Raw genomic sequence first — 15,893 nt, 5'->3', positions numbered from 1 at the left:
CTAGTTTAATTCATTTTGCATTTTTTTCGCCTTATTGCTTTTTTAGTTGCCTTCTGTTGGTTTTTAAAATCTTCCTAATCCTCTGGCTTCCTTTGCCATGTTATATGACTTCTCTTTTGTGTTTATACTGTCTTTGACTTTCTGTATCAGCCACAGTGGCATCGTTCTGCCCAAAATGTTTCCACCATTTGGGTTACTTCTGATCCATGCATACTTATGGTACACACTTTAAAATTCTGTGATTTCATGTTTGTGGTTCACATTGACATTGCAAAATCTAGGACAGTGTGCCATCTTATGGCTAATCCATAGCATAACAAACTTGATCTGTAGGAATGAACTGCAGATGCTGGTTTAAACCGAAGATAGACACAAAAATCTGGAGTAACTCAGCGGGTCAGACAGCATCTCTGGAGAAAAGGATTAGGTGACGTTCGGGTCGAGACCCTTCTCAGTCTGAAGAAGGGTCCTGACCCAAAACATTACCTATTCCTCTTCTCCAGAGATGCTGTCTGACCCGCTGAGTTACTCCAGCTTTTTGTGTTTATAGCAAACTTGATTGTTGAAGAATTTAATGCAAAACGGCTTCTTCTAACATATCAATGCAAAATGCCTTTTCTTGCAGCGTGTTTGCCTTCTGCTATTATTTTAATTTTATTATCAAACTAATGAAATTAGCTTAGTCCACACTGCCCTCTCTCAGCCGATATATCTGCTTTGTCAGCATTGTTGGCTGAACGTATTGAGTCAGGCAGTTTCTTCAGGTGCATCATATATGAAAGGAAAGTGAGGTTGTCTGCAAAGTCAGATCTACAAGTGAAGAGAAGTGTGTCCATCAGATGCCTCTTGCTATAGCCTCAGTCTTACACCACATTACCCATCCAATGGAAATATCAAGGAGAATTGCTGTCATGAGACAACCCTGTTTTGACTTAGAATCCTAGAGTCATAGAGTGATACAGTGTGGAAACTGGCCCTTCGGTCCAACTTACCCACATCGGCCAACATGTACCAACTACACCAGTCCCACCTGCCCGCTTTTGATCTATATCCCTCCAAACCAGTCCTATCCATGTACCTGTTTAAGAATGAACTGCAGATGCTAGAAAAATCGAAGGTAGACAAAAAATGCTGGAGAAACTCAGCGGGTGAGGCAGCATCTATGGAGAGAATGAATAGGCGACGTCTCGGGTCGAGACTGAGGTTTAGTCTGAAGAAGGGTCTCGACCCGAAACATTGCCTATTTCTTCTCTCCATAGATGCTGCCTCACCCGCTGAGTTTCTCCAGCATTTTTTGTCTATTATCCATGTACCTGTCTAACTTTCTTAAATGTTGGGATACAATGTTGGGAGGTCCATGCCTCAACTACCTCCTCTGGCAGCTTGTTCCATACACCCACCTCCCATTGTGCGCCACTATTCCACTACTTTTGATATTTGTCCTTTAACCTCTGGAATTTTGTGTCGCTATGTCATCCCAAAGACGTGGGGTTTGGAGGTTAATTGGCCTCTATAAATTGCCCCTAGTGGGAAGGAAGTGGATGTAAACGTGGGCTAGCATAGAAGTGTGAACAGGTGATCAATGATTGGTGTGAGCCTGGTGGGCTGAAGGGCCTGTTTTCATGCGTAATCTTTTAATCCAATAATCAATCTCATGTATCATGGATAATCCACTCTTTCCTTTCTTCTGACTGTACTGAAATGGGCTTCAATTATCTCTTAGGTACACAAAATTGCTGGAGAAACTCAGCGGGTGCAGCAGCATCTATGGAGCGAAGGAAATAGGTGACGTTTCGGGCCGAAACCCTTCTTCAGAATCTCTTAATGGATTGGCATTAATTTATCCTACTGCTTGTTCATCTCCTCATTTACATTTCCACTCTCTCCACTGAAAGCAGCAAGTGCATCAGACCGATGGCTTAATTGCAGAATTAAAGCTTTCTATAATCTCTTTATTTCCTTATTTCCATGCGATGTCTTGTAGAAACAAAGAAACATGGGAAAAAGGTGCAGGAGTAGGCCATTCGGCCCTTCGAGCCAGCACCGCCATTCAATATGATAATGGGTGATCATCCAAAATCAGTATCCTGTTCCTGCCTTCTCCCCATAGTCCTTGATACGACTAGCCCTAAGAGCTAAATCTAACTCTTTCTTGAAAACATCCAGTGAAAAAGACTGGATAGGCTCGGCTTGTACTCGCTAGAATTTAGAAGATTGAGGGGGGATCTTTTCGAAACTTACAAAATTCTTAAGGGGTTGGACAGGCTAGATGCAGGAAGATTGTTCCCGATGTTGGGGAGTCCAGAACAAGGGGTCACAGTTTAAGGATAAAGGGGAAATCTTTTAGGACTGAGATGTGAAAATCATTTTTCACACAGAGAGTGGTGAATCTGTGGAATTCTCTGCCACAGAATGAAGTTGAGGCCAGTTCATTGGCTATATTTAAGAGGGAGTTAGATGTGGCCCTTGTGGCTAAAGGGATCAGGGGGTATGGAGAGAAGGCAGGTACAAGATACTGAGTTGGATGATCAGCCATGATCATATTGAATGGCGGTGCAGGCTCGAAGGGCCGAATGGCCTACTCCTGCACCAATTTTCTATGTTTCTATGTTTATGTTTCTAAGTTTGGTATTCCGACTGCGCATTGCCCAGGTCATGGGTCACTCGCGATAAAGATTCTCTCCGGCTGTGCTGCTGCCTGGGTGTAGACCTGCATTTCGTCCATGGTTGGGATCGGGCCGGGTCTCTGGCGCTGCTGAGTTACTGCTGGACCATTCCCGTCCCTTCCCCAGTGTCCGGACCCTGTCCTGTCCCTGTCCGGGGGCGGTCGGGGATGTCCAGCGTCGGCCCATTACAGTCCAGTCCTGAGCTTGCAGCCGGAGTGGAAAAAAGGCATTGGCTCCAGCTCGGCACTGCCTGTCCCACCAGGTTGACCGGTGGCCCTGGAATGGCGGGATTGCAGCCGGCACGGAGAAGCACTAGTTCCACTGTTCTGGTGCGCGTGTCCTGTCAGTCCAGCGCTGTCAGTTAACCTAGTGGGACAGGCAGAGTTGAGCTGGAGTTGGCTCTTTTTCTCCGCACTGGCTGTGGACCTATCCCGTCGGTCCGGGGTCGCCCCGAGCGTTTCCGGACGACCCCCGGATGGGGATGGGGCACTCGGGGGGGGGGGGGGACGGAGATGGACCAGTGGCGGTTCAGCAGCGCCAGAGGCCCAGGTTCGATCCTGGCTGTGGATGGGGCGCGGATCTGTCTATGCGGCCGTATGGTTGCCAGGGGTGTTTATTGCGAGTGACCTTTGACAAATCCTATGATTCCTTGCGTTTTTCAGAATACCGAACTTGCTTATTGGCCTCCACTGCCTTCTGTGGCAGAAAACTCCACAGATTCACAACTCTCTGGGTGAAAATGTTTTTCCTCATCTCAGTCCTAAATGGCCTACCGTTTATTCTTAAACTGTGATCCCTGGTTCTGGACTCCCCAACATCGGGAACATTTTTCCTGCATCTAGCTTGTTCAATCCCTTCAGAATTTTATATGTTTCTATAAGATTCCCTCTCATCCTACTAAATTCTAGTGAATATAAGCCCAGTCAATCCATTCTTTCATCATATGTCAGTCCCGCCATTCTGGGATTTAACCTGGTGAACCTACGCTGCACTCCTTCAATAGCAAGAATGTCCTTCCTCAAATTAGGAGACCAAAACTGCACACAAAACTCCAGGTGTGGTCTCGCCAGAGCCCTGTACAACTGCAGTAGGACCTTCCTGCTCCTATACACAAATCCTCTCGCTATGAAGGCCAACATGTCATTGGCTTTCTTCACCGCCGCTGTACCTGCATGCTTACTTTCAGTGAATGATGTGCAAGGACACCCAGTTATCGTTGCACCTCCCCTTTTCCTAACCTGATACCATTCAGATAATAATCTGCCTTCTTGTTCTTGCAAAGTGGATAACCTCACATTTATCCACATTATACTGCATCTGCCATGCTTCTGCCCACTCACCCAACCAAATCACCCTGCAACCTCATGGTATCCTCCTCGCAGCTCACACTGCCACTCAGCTTTGTGTCATCCGCAAACATGGAGATGTTACATTTAATTCCTTCGTTAATATATATTGTAAATAACTGGGGTCCCAACACTGAGCCTTGCAGCACCCAACTAGTCACTGCCTGCCATTCAGAAAAGGACCCGTTAATTTCTACTCTTTGCTTCCTGTCTGCCAACCAGTTCTCTATCCATGTCAATACCCTACGCTCTAATTTTGCACACTAATCTCTTGTGTGGGACCTTGTCAAAGGCTTTTTGAAAGTTCAGATACACCACACCCACTGGCTCTTCCTTATCCATTCTACTTGTTACATCCTCAAAGAATTCCAGAAGATTAGTCAATCATGATTGAATCCCATTTTCTGTGGACCTACAACAAACGTCGACCTGTGCACTTCACCTTTTACCTTTTCATCTTTCTATCAACTTACAGTCAGTCAGGTTCTCTACCAGCTGAGAGAATTCATGTCCATTTCAAAATGTTGAAATAATTTTCCACCATTGACTGGATTATTTATATTACAGAGATCAGCAAGTCTCCCGTCAATTCCATTCTATGTAGTGTACACGTTTGCATTCTCATTAATGTAATTTTTGTTTTAATTTGCAAAATTTCATTTTTTGCATGCAATTCAGTACAAATCTTACGTACAATTGTGTAACACAGGATATTACACTGAGTTAGTATACAAGTGGCATCACATTTCTGGCACCATCTTGCACCCCTCAAGTTATGGTTGTTAAAAGAGTCTTAACTTGTCCATAAAGGACCTTGGTGGTGTCACTGGGTTGCAGTTACCACATAAAGTTACAAAGTATTCCATTATATACAAACCATTTTAAACACATTCCATTTGTGGTCCCCCTTAGTTCTCGGTGGTTCTTCCACGCTGGGCTCCTTCTTCGCTCCTCCTCACAGCGGATCCTCCTTTGTTTTCGTCCGCGCTTCCATCCTCCTGCACCCTCGTGGGCTATCGTCGATCGCCAACGCCAGCCTCAACCGCTGACCTGACATCCTTGCCGACCTGACCTCCTCTCCTCTCCTCTGCGATCTCTTCGTCGGCCCGACCAAAACAAAAGTGAACATAAAACTTCCAAAAGAAAACGGTGGTATGTATAAGATTCAGAGCGTCTCCCATCCATGTCCTCCAGAGATGCTGCCTGACTCCTCCGAATTAGTTTATTTAGAGATACAGCGCAGAAACTGGCCCTTCGGCCCAAAGATCTTATAGCTTATATGCTATAGGATCTTTGCTTTGGCCCACCGAGTCCACACCAACCAACGATCCCACCACACTTTCTACTAGGGACAATTTACAATGATACCAAGCCAATTAACCTTCAAACCTTTGGAGTGTGGGAGGAAACGTAGTTCACAGGAGAGAACATTAAAACTCTGTACAGACAACACCTAAACTGCAACACCAACAAAACTCCAGCATTTAATTCATATGCACTAGTTCTATTTTTATTTTTTAAATCAGGGGAGAGCGTGAACGCAGTCCCCCACTACCAACAAAAATGCAGTCGATCATCCCGCATTTGGGGACATCGCAGGCGTCAGCACTCCCAGAGTGCAATGGGATAGCCTCGTCCTGGGAGAGCAGCCTTGGTGATCACAGTCTCTCCCCTGCCAGGTAAGTATGTTAGATCAATGCAGCCGCTCCCTGCCATCTCACTCTTTACGGGCAGCACGAGGCATGTTCAAAAAATATCATCTTGCATTTGATTGCTGAAAGCAGACCAAAGGACATACGCCGTTCACGTTCCGCCTTTCATTGCCCGTTTTACTACTGATCTTTTACACATTTTCCTGCTTTCTTTGCAGCTCGTTGAATTTGCATTTCTTCCTTAAAAGGAAGCAGCGTTTGCCGAATGGCTGCCGACTTGCAGTTACTGAACGTCGCCTCCAGGTGTCAGTGTGCTCCACCGCCCGTCTTTCATTCACTGATGTGGCTGCGAATCCAATGCATGCCCACTCTGTGCCTCTGCACCCACCATGGTCAGGACACACACAACCAGGGCCTTTGAAGACAAGGTCACAGACTGTGCAAGAGGTCTCCTCCGTTGGGTTGTAAGCTGCCCAATGCTGTTCCTCCAATTCGCAGAGCTTCGTCCGAGACGTCAAAAGTTAAGAGTGTTTTATTGTCATTTGTCCCAGAAAAAACAATGAAATCCTTACTTGCAGCAACACAGCGGAATATGCAGACATGTGTAGGATGGAACTGCAGATGCTGGTTTAAACCGAAGATAGACCGAAGAGCTGGAATAACTCACTGTTATGCTGCCTGTCCTATGAGAATATGTAAACATAGTACATTGTAAACAATATAATAAATGAGAAAAAAAGTTCAGTTTGTGTAAAATCACACACGCACGCGTACACATAAAAAGCAAACAAACAATAATAGTGCAATAATCACAATAATAGTCTATGTACTTCAGAACTTATTTGAGGTTGGAGTGTTTAATAGCCTAATGGCTGCAGTGAGGAATCAATACTTTGCTCTTGCCATCATTCTGATATAAGTTAATCTTCGTCTCATCTGTCCACAAGACCTTTTTCCAGAACTGTAGTTGCTTTTTTAAGTACTTCTTGGCAACCTGTAATCCAGCCATCCTATTTTTGTGGATAACCAGTAGTTTGCATCTTGCAGTGTAGCCTCTGTATTTCTGTTCATTAAGTCTTCTGCGGACAGTGGTCATTGACAAATTCACACCTGACTCCTGAAGAGTGTTTCGGATCTGTCGGACAGGTGTTTGGGTTTTTTTCTCTTTATTATAGAGAGAATTCTTCTGTCATCAGCTGTGGAGGTCTTCCTTGGCCTGCCAGTCCCTTTGCGATTAGTAAGCTCACCAGTGCTCTCTTTCTTCTTATTGATGTTCCAAACAGTTGATTTTGGTAATCCTAAGGTTTGGCTGATGTCTCAAACAGTTTTATTCTTGTTTCTTTGACACGTAATGGCTTATTTGACTTTCATTGGCACAACTTTGGTCATCATGTTGATAAACTGGAATAAAAGTTTCCAAAGGTGGTGGAAAGACTGGAGGAAAGACTAGATGCTGAGAGCTCTCTTATACCTGCATTAAGGAGGCAATTAAACACACCTGAGCAATTACAAATGCCTGTGAATCCATGTGTCCCAAACATTATAGTGCCCTGAAATGGGGGGACTATGTATAAACACAGCTGTTATTTCTACGCGGTGAAACCAAAATGTATAAAAATGGCCTTTAATAAAATCTGACAATGTGCACTTTAACCACATGTGATTTTTTTCTATTACAAATCTCAAATAGAGGCAATAAATTAAAAGATGGGTCTTTGTCCCAAACATTATGGAGGGCACTGTACGTCACCTATCCATGTTCTCCAGGGTTGCTGCCTGGCCCGCTGAGTTACCCCCGCATTTTGTGTTGATCACAACCGATACAATCCGATTCCTTATAACTCAAGCCCTCCAATCTAAGCAACACCCTTGCGAATCTTTACCGCATCCTACCTAAGTTTATTGCATCTTTCCTGTAGTGTAGCAATCGGAGCGGCACATACAATTGCAGGGGGAGAGGGTGGTTGTACACCGATATTCTGAAGCATGTCTGTATGAGAAAGGAAGAAGTGTTAGAATATTGCTGCACATCAGGGTGAATGAATACCTAGGGTCTGACAGTATCTTTCCCAGAGAAGCAGGGGAGGAGATTGAGTTTCTGATGAAGATTTTTCCTTCTTCATTAACCACGGATATGGTACCAGCATAGTGGAGGAGAGCTAATGTTGTCCCTTGTTCAAAGGGCAGTGGGGTTAAGCCTGGATATTGCAGGCCAGTGAGCTGTACATTCATGGCAGACAAGTTGCTGGAGAAGATTTTGAGGAACAGGATTTATATTCACTCGGAAAGGCTGGGATTAATTCGGAGGCGGTATGGTTTGTGCAGGGAACTTCATGTCTCACAAATAGAATAGAATAGAATAGAATAGAATAGAATAGAATAGAATAGAATAGTTTCTTTATTGTCATTGTAACATGAACCATGTACAACAAAATTGTAAAATGTCAGCCAGTCAGTGCACCATTCAAACATTTCTAAAAGCTAACGATACATACAAGGTAAAATATTTAAAAAAAGATAAACAACTAAAATAAATATCATGAAAATAGCATGCATAAACACCCAGCCCTACATCCTTCTGTCGATTTCACAGTCTCTTAGTATGTATCGCCCCTGCGTTCCTTGGCGGCTACATTTAGTGCCTTTATAGCAGTGGGGTAAAAACTGTTTTTAAGTCTGTTTGTACTTGTCCTTGTAGATCTGTACCATCTGCCTGACGGTAACAGTTCAAACAGGGAGTGTCCGGGGTGGGAAATGTCCTTTATAATACTCTGGGATTTTTTGATGCAGCGGGAACTGTGTAAGTCCTCCAAGGTAAGGAGAGGGCAGCCGACAATCCTCTGGGCGTTGTCAATGGCCCTCTGGAGCGCTTTTCTCTGAGCCGCTGTGCAGCTGGTGTACCATACGCATACACAGTATGTTAGGATGCTCTCAATGGAACACCGATAAAAGGACAGCAGCAGTCTCTGAGTGATGTTATTCTTCCTGAGCACCCTCAGGAAGTGCAGTCTCTGCTGGACCTTTTTCATCAGACTGAGTATTGGAAGGAGTCACTAAGCACAGTGATGGAGACAGCCTGGTTTCCATCGACTTCCATGACAGGACCAATGAGTTGATTGTTGACCTCAAGAAGGGAATGTTAGGTGTCCATCCGTCTTCATTAAAGGAATGACCGGAGAGAGATTCAACAGCTTCAGGTTCCATGCTGTGCAAATCTCTGACGGTCTTGGTTCAACTGCAAAGAAAGCTCATTGACATCTCAATTTGCTCAGAAGATTGAGGAGACATGGTATATTGCTGAATACTCTATCAAACCGCCCCACTTGGACCACATTCTCATCTCGCTACTACCATTAGGGAGAATGTACAGGAGCCTGAGAAATGTGACCTCCAAGCTCAAGTCCAGCTCCTCTCCCAGCACCCATCACTCTCTTGAACACTGCACAACATACCCACAAGCCTCTCAGCAACTATGGTCTATTGTATACTTGCTTTTGCACTGTTATGTTCCGTTTACATGGTATTTTTGATTATAAATGTATTTACTGTTGATTATTGTTGATTATGTGTTAACAGGCCTGTAAAGCTGCAGTAAGATTTCCATTGTTCCATTGCATTCCGGTACATTTGACATTTAAATCTAGAATATAGAACAGGCCCTTCGGCCCACAATGCCTGTGCTGGACCATGCCAATATCTTCACTTTTTTACCTGCACATAACCCATGCCTCTCCATTCCCTGCATTGGATGCCTATCCAAAGGTCTTTTAAATACCACTAATATATCTGCTTCAACCACCACCCTCAGCAACACGTTTCAGGCACATGATTTTTTATATACATCTAACAGGTCTCCCTGCAATTTCCAACGTTCCGCCGAAAACAATACAAGTTTGTCCAATCTCTCCCTGTAGCTAATACCTCCTAATCCAGGCATCATTATGGCAAACTTCCTCTCCACCCTCTCCAAAGCCTCCACATCCTTCCTGTAGTGGGGCGACCCGCATTGCAAAGTCAAAGTCAAATTTACTCCTCACATGCACCCGAAGGTGCAGTGAAATGAATTTGCCAGTAGCGATACACTTAAAAAAAGAACACATAATACACAGTAGGATTTAACACAAACAGCCACCACAGCATTCTTCACTGTGGTGGAAAGCAACAAAGTTCAGTCGGTCCTCCTCCTTTGTTCATCCATGGTCAGGGCCATAAACCCTCTGTAGTTGCCGTTACGGACGGCCGGATGTACAGGCCCTCTCGTCGGGATGATCCAAACTCCGACGTCGGGACGATCAAACACACTCCATGGCTTGGAGCACCCTATGCTCCAAATGCAGCCAAACCAAAATCTTATAAAGCTGCATCATGACTTCCTGATTCTTAAACACAATGCCCCAACCCATGAAAGTAGGCATACCATATGTCTTTTTTCCCCACTTTATCTACTTATGTTGCCACTTTCAGGAGTTATGGATTTGGATCCCAAGATCCTTCTGAACATCAATGCTGTGAAGTGTCATGCCATTGATTGTATATGTTCCCCTTACATTTCACCTCCCAAAATGCAACATCTCACACTTCCTTGGTTTAAACTTCATCTGGTATTTCTCCACCCATTTCTGTAGCTGATCGACATCCCACGGTGTATTTTGACAGCCTTCCTCACAGTCTGTGACCTAATCATATTCTGTCCCCATATGCAATATTTATCTAATACTAGTTTCATCTTCACTTTTATGCAATAACTGAAGGGGAGATTGGTCTTTGACATGCATGTGGCTCAGGTGACGGAAAATTGGCAGTCTTTTTTAAATCAATCAATCTGCCAGATTTTCATTTCCAATCTCTTCCAAAACATAAATGTACTCTTTATGGGAGGGGGGGGGGGGGGGTGCCATCCATCCATCCATCCACCCAAACTCTACCTCTATACATAACTAAAACTCTGGTCTTGTGCTTTTCCGGTTTTGAGGTTTTTTTCTATTTACGCAAATAGCACTACGTTTTTTCCATCACCTTGCCCACAATTCACCTGTGCTACATGGGCAATAAGTTTTGATTTGTTTGATGGTATATTTTAAAAGTTATTAAGGTTTAAAGATCTTTAAAAACACGCATGCGCAGATTGGTCTCCTCTCCTTTCAGTCGCCTCAACGCAGATTGGTCTCCTCTCCTGTCAGTCGCCGGGACGGAGACGCCCCTTCATGCACCATCGCCGCACTGATTGGCTGGGTCCGCTGTCAATCACGGGCGGCGCCCACTTCGCCCGGCTAGGAGAATATAAAGCTGAAGGAGCGGAGTGAGCATCACACGCTCCGCCGGCTGGAGCTGCGTCTGCGGGCGCCTCCGTGGTGCCGAGCGGGTGAGCCCACTTCATGGCCTCCGTGGTGCCCAGCCGCGGGAGCTGTCGGTCGCTTTGTTCTACCCGGGCTTCTACCCGTGAGGCCCTGGCTAGGTTCTACACGGCGACCCAGGAGGCATCGAGACCACGGCGGCGGTGGGGCCTCGGTGGTGGCTGTGGGGTCTAGCCGAATTTCAAAATCCGCGGAGAAATCTATCTCTTCCTCTTTTTTTCATTTTTTTCTGTGGGGGTCTGGCGGGGGAGGAGGGGGAATAGAGGGAGAGGAGGGGGCGAGTGGGGGAGGTAGGGAATAGTGAATAGAGGGAGAGGAGGGCAGTGGGGGAGGTGAGGAGTGGGGGATAGAGGGATAGGAGGGGGATAGGGAGGGGAGAGGAGTTATGGAGGGAGGGAGGGAGTGACTGAGGGTAGGGGAAAGGAGAGGGAGGGTGAGATGAGGGAGGGATTGGGGAAGGGAGGAGGAGATGGGAAAGAAGAGGGAGGGTGAAGAGGGAGTGCTGGGGGATGAGGGGAAATGAGCTGCACCTGTGCCGTTGGGGGCTATGCGTGAGTGGTGGAATATTGCGTTGGGGGGATGGGTGAGTGGTGGAATATTGAGTTGGAGGAGCAGGCCCAACGGGTCTCCACTTAGTCTAGTGTATTGATTAAAATTGGGAACCAGTATAGAAATGCATCGCCCATGGCTGGGTCAACCATAAGGCCAATCTAAACTTATCCCATGCCCTTGATCCTCTTCGATGTCTGTTCATCTATTTGCCTAAATGTCTCTTAAACTTTGTTTTCACTTGGATTGTGGTGGAAGGGAGATAGTGTTGAAGTTTCTTGAATAATACAGGTGTCAGGGGCTATGGGGAGAATGCAGGAGAATGGGGTTAGGATGGAGAGATAGATCAGCCATGATTGAATGGCATAGTAGACTTGATGGGCTTAATTATGCTCCTATCTCTTATGAACTTATGGCTGGAGGTCTGTGATCTATAACATTCTGCAGGGATGCGTGCTGGGACCTCTGTTCTTTGTGACATATATAAATGACTTGGAAGTAAATGCAGATGGATTGGTAACTTTGCTGACAACACCAAAATTGGAGGAGTTGCAGACAATATCAGAAGATACAAAGGGATATAGATTACCTGCACAAATGGGCAGAGAACTGGCAGATGGAGTATAATCTGAGCAAATGTGAGGCGTTGCACTTTGGGAAGTTGAATGTAAGGGGAGAGTATACAGTTAACGCCAAGACCCTTAACAGCATTGACGTGCAAAGGGATCTTGGAGTCCGTTTGTAGTTCACTGTAAGGTGGCAGCACAAGTCAGGTATGCTTCCCTTCATTGCGAGGAGCTTGAGTATAAGAGTCAGGATGTGGTGTAGTTCTAGAAGACTTTGGTTAGGCCGCATTTGGAGTACTGTGTGCAGTTCTTGTCGCCTCATTACAGTAAGGATGTGAAGCCCCTTGAGAGGAGGTTCTGGTAAACCCCAGAGGTATTTTACCAGAATGCTGCCTGGATTAGAGAGTTTCAGCTAAAAGGAAAGGTTGGATAAACTTGGATTGTTTTCCCTGGGACGTCAGAGGTTGAGGGGAGACTTGATAGAAGCAAATAATATTATGAGAACCCTAGAGTAAACAGTTAAGGGCCTGTCCCACTTACGCAAACATGCCGGCACCAGTCATAGTCGCAGCAAGTCACCAAAAATGTTCAAAATGTTGAAAATCCAGCGGCGACCAGAAAAGGGTACGACTCTTTAGGCGGCTACTCACGACTATACAGGCAACATGCGGGTGACGCCTGTTTGATCGTGAGTAGTCGCCCAAAGAGTCGTACCTTTTTCTGGTCGCCGCTGGATTTTCAACATTTTGACATTTTTCAGTGACCTGCTGCGACTATGGCGGGTGCCGGCAAGTCGGCGAAAAAATTGCGTAAGTGGGACAGGCCCTTAACTGTTTAGGAAATGTCCAAGACTAGAGGGCATCGGTGTCAGCTGAAAAGGGGAAAGTTTAATGGAGATGGGCGGGGCATGATTTTACATAATTGGTGGGGATCTGGAACACATAACCCAGAGGATGTGGTGGTGGAGGCTGATTATAGTGGTGTTTAAGAGTCTTTAGATAGGCATGTGGAGGTGCAGGAAATAGAAAGATATAGATCATGTACATGCAGATGAGATCAATTTGACTTAGCATCATGCTCGGCATAGACATTGTGGGCCAGAGGGTTCCTGTGTTGTATTGCTTCTTCTATTTCCCCAGGCATCAATCATTTTCTGTGTAACAAACTTTCATTTCAAATCTTCTTTGAACTGTCCTCCCTCACCTTAAATCTATGCCCTATGGTATTTGACATATCCACCCTGTGGGAAAGACTGTGACAAAAAGAGTGTTAAGATGAAAACCCTTCAGCAGGAGTGATTGAACAAAGTTCCTTGTCTCAGTTGCACAACTGATGCCAAGTGAAGGCAGGAGATGAAACACAGGAATGGAGAATGAGTCAGTGCTGACAAACAAAATCTGCATGGTTGACAACAGTACACGAGCAGAAAGTTGGCAGCAGGAGTCCTGCACTATGTAAATCAAAAACAACATGTTTCTTATACCCCTGTAGCAAGATCATCTGGTAAATGAAACGTAAATATTTTCGTTCAGCTATTTGTGCTGCCTTACAAGCTTATTCAATTAAGAGGTTATATTAGGTGACCTTATTTTACTAAAGATGTAAGTAAGGAAGTTCTAGTACTATATATATATGTCTGTCTGTCTGTCTATCTGTCTGTCTGTCTGTCTATCTTAAAAACTCTGTATGTGTGTGTTTGTGGGTGTCAGATTTGGCTTTTAATTCCTTGGTCCGGCAAAACCACACGCAGAAACTCCGAGAATTTTTCCATTTCGCTAGCCATTTCACTTTTACATTCACTAATCCACTCCTCATTACATTTAGACATTTTTATGTACACATTTTTTAATAAAATCTTTCCCCCCCCCCCCCCATCACTCAATTTTTCGCCTCCTACTGGCCAGCCACCATAACGGCTGCTGCCGCCCGGCTCTCCTCCAAAAACGCCGAATTTTTCACATTTCGCTCGCGATTTTCGCTGCAGCCGCCCGGCTCTCCTCCACTCCCCCCCCCCCCCCCCGGCCAGGCTCTGTCACGCTGACGAAAGGCACAGATCGGCTGCTCCCCTGATGCTTTTCACCATCCCCGCGGGCATGCACTCTTGGAAAATCCCGCGCATCAACGGCCTGTTGGCCCGCAGGCGTATTGAGGGCTTATGCAGCGTCTCGACGGGTGTTCGCAGCGTCTCGACGTCGTACGCAGCATCTTGACGGCGTACGCCTATCGCGTGGCGTTGCGCGATGATGTCAGGCCGCCCTCCCTTGCAACCGCGCGTTGCGGGAACAGACCCAACGGGTCTGCACTTGGTCTAGTATATATATATGTGTGTGTATGTGTGTGTGTGTGTGTATATATATATGTGTGTGTGTGTGTGTGTGTGTGTGTGTGTGTGTGTGTGTGTGTGTGTGTGTGTGTGTGTATATATATATATATATGTGTGTGTGTGTGTGTGTGTGTGTGTGTGTGTGTGTGTGTGTGTGTGTGTGTGTGTGTGTGTGTGTGTGTGTGTGTGTGTAAGTTATTTTTCTACAGCAAATGCTCTGGCACCCACCAAAGCATTATAATCACTTCCACACACTACAGTTGGCAATGTAGGCACACACTTATGGTGGATACAGGAGAAGAATAAAAATATATCTTACATGTAACACTTGTACATTTTATTTTAATTAAATCAGCCATTTTACACATTGCAGTTGCTATGTATTTGTTAGTGTTTTAATTTTTCTTCCATTTATCTTTATCCTAATACATGCCCTCATAGATATCATATACAATATTTGTTATCACCATGGGAACAAGATGCTGATTCATCAACTTAAAATCCACTTCTCACTGTTCTGAAGTTCTTCGATTACACAGCAAATAAAAAGATAGAGATAAAAATGTAATTACAGAGACATCATCTGCGCTGCAAGTAACACCACATGGCATAGCCAGAACAATACACACTCTCTCTGTTGGTTTTTATCATCACTCAGTACAGGCCTTGACACTGACATAACAGAAAACAGATATTCTGCCTGCACTGATTGGAGGAGTAAATAATAGACTGATTTAACTTCTTGAGTACTCAATGAATATTGTCCTCATATTAGCAACTTTCTGTACTATAATAACTTAAAAAAAGAAAATAATAAAATCTTATGAATACATTGAAGGGTAGACTGGAACAGTTAAAAATACCACATATTTATCATATTCGGTTCCTTTTTTGTTTGTCGCTTTATGTTGAGACAACAAGCTGAAACATTTTCCCAATGCAAAGATGTTTAAACAACCGTATAGATGATTACAACAGCTATAAATACTACATGCATGTACAAAAAGAAGCCAGTCTTGTTACATACTGCTGAAATAACCAAAGGGCTCTGTTCACTTTTCTTGTTAGGTTAATCTCAGTTCCAGTTATCTACAGTGCAGGTGCCAGTAGAAAGTAGTAGATCACAGATACAAGACTATGTGTGTTGGTGAAAGCAGTGAAGAAAGTTGCAAATTTCTGGAAACCTGTATGGCGGCATGAATGCACATCAAATGGAGCTTGCCACGCCCATTGCTTAATTCATACTAATGCAATTAATGGAGAAATGTCTGATACGATAAGTGCAGGTGCTAGCATATTTATTACGTTTTGAGAAGCTTTGAGGGACTATAAAATGTTTACGTGCTCCCCACTAGGCCTGCACACTCACATTCTGTTACGATGGCGACACTTAGTCAATTCGGCAATGAAGAAAAGGACCTTGTGTTTGGTGTTTTG

At 44.8% G+C, this 15,893-nt stretch overlaps 1 non-coding gene across 1 annotated transcript; it reads right to left on the bottom strand.

The window, feature by feature from the left end:
• Nucleotides 1-5,535: 5,535 nt before the first annotated feature.
• LOC116983423 lies at nucleotides 5,536-5,699 on the bottom strand. Its single transcript, XR_004414685.1, has one exon. It is a non-coding gene; the product is annotated as a U1 spliceosomal RNA (small nuclear RNA).
• Nucleotides 5,700-15,893: the final 10,194 nt, after the last annotated feature.

This window comes from Amblyraja radiata, chromosome 1, assembly GCF_010909765.2.
Source record: "Amblyraja radiata isolate CabotCenter1 chromosome 1, sAmbRad1.1.pri, whole genome shotgun sequence".
Classification (NCBI taxonomy): Eukaryota; Metazoa; Chordata; class Chondrichthyes; order Rajiformes; family Rajidae; genus Amblyraja; species Amblyraja radiata.
This window is presented reverse-complemented; position numbering and strand designations above follow the sequence as displayed.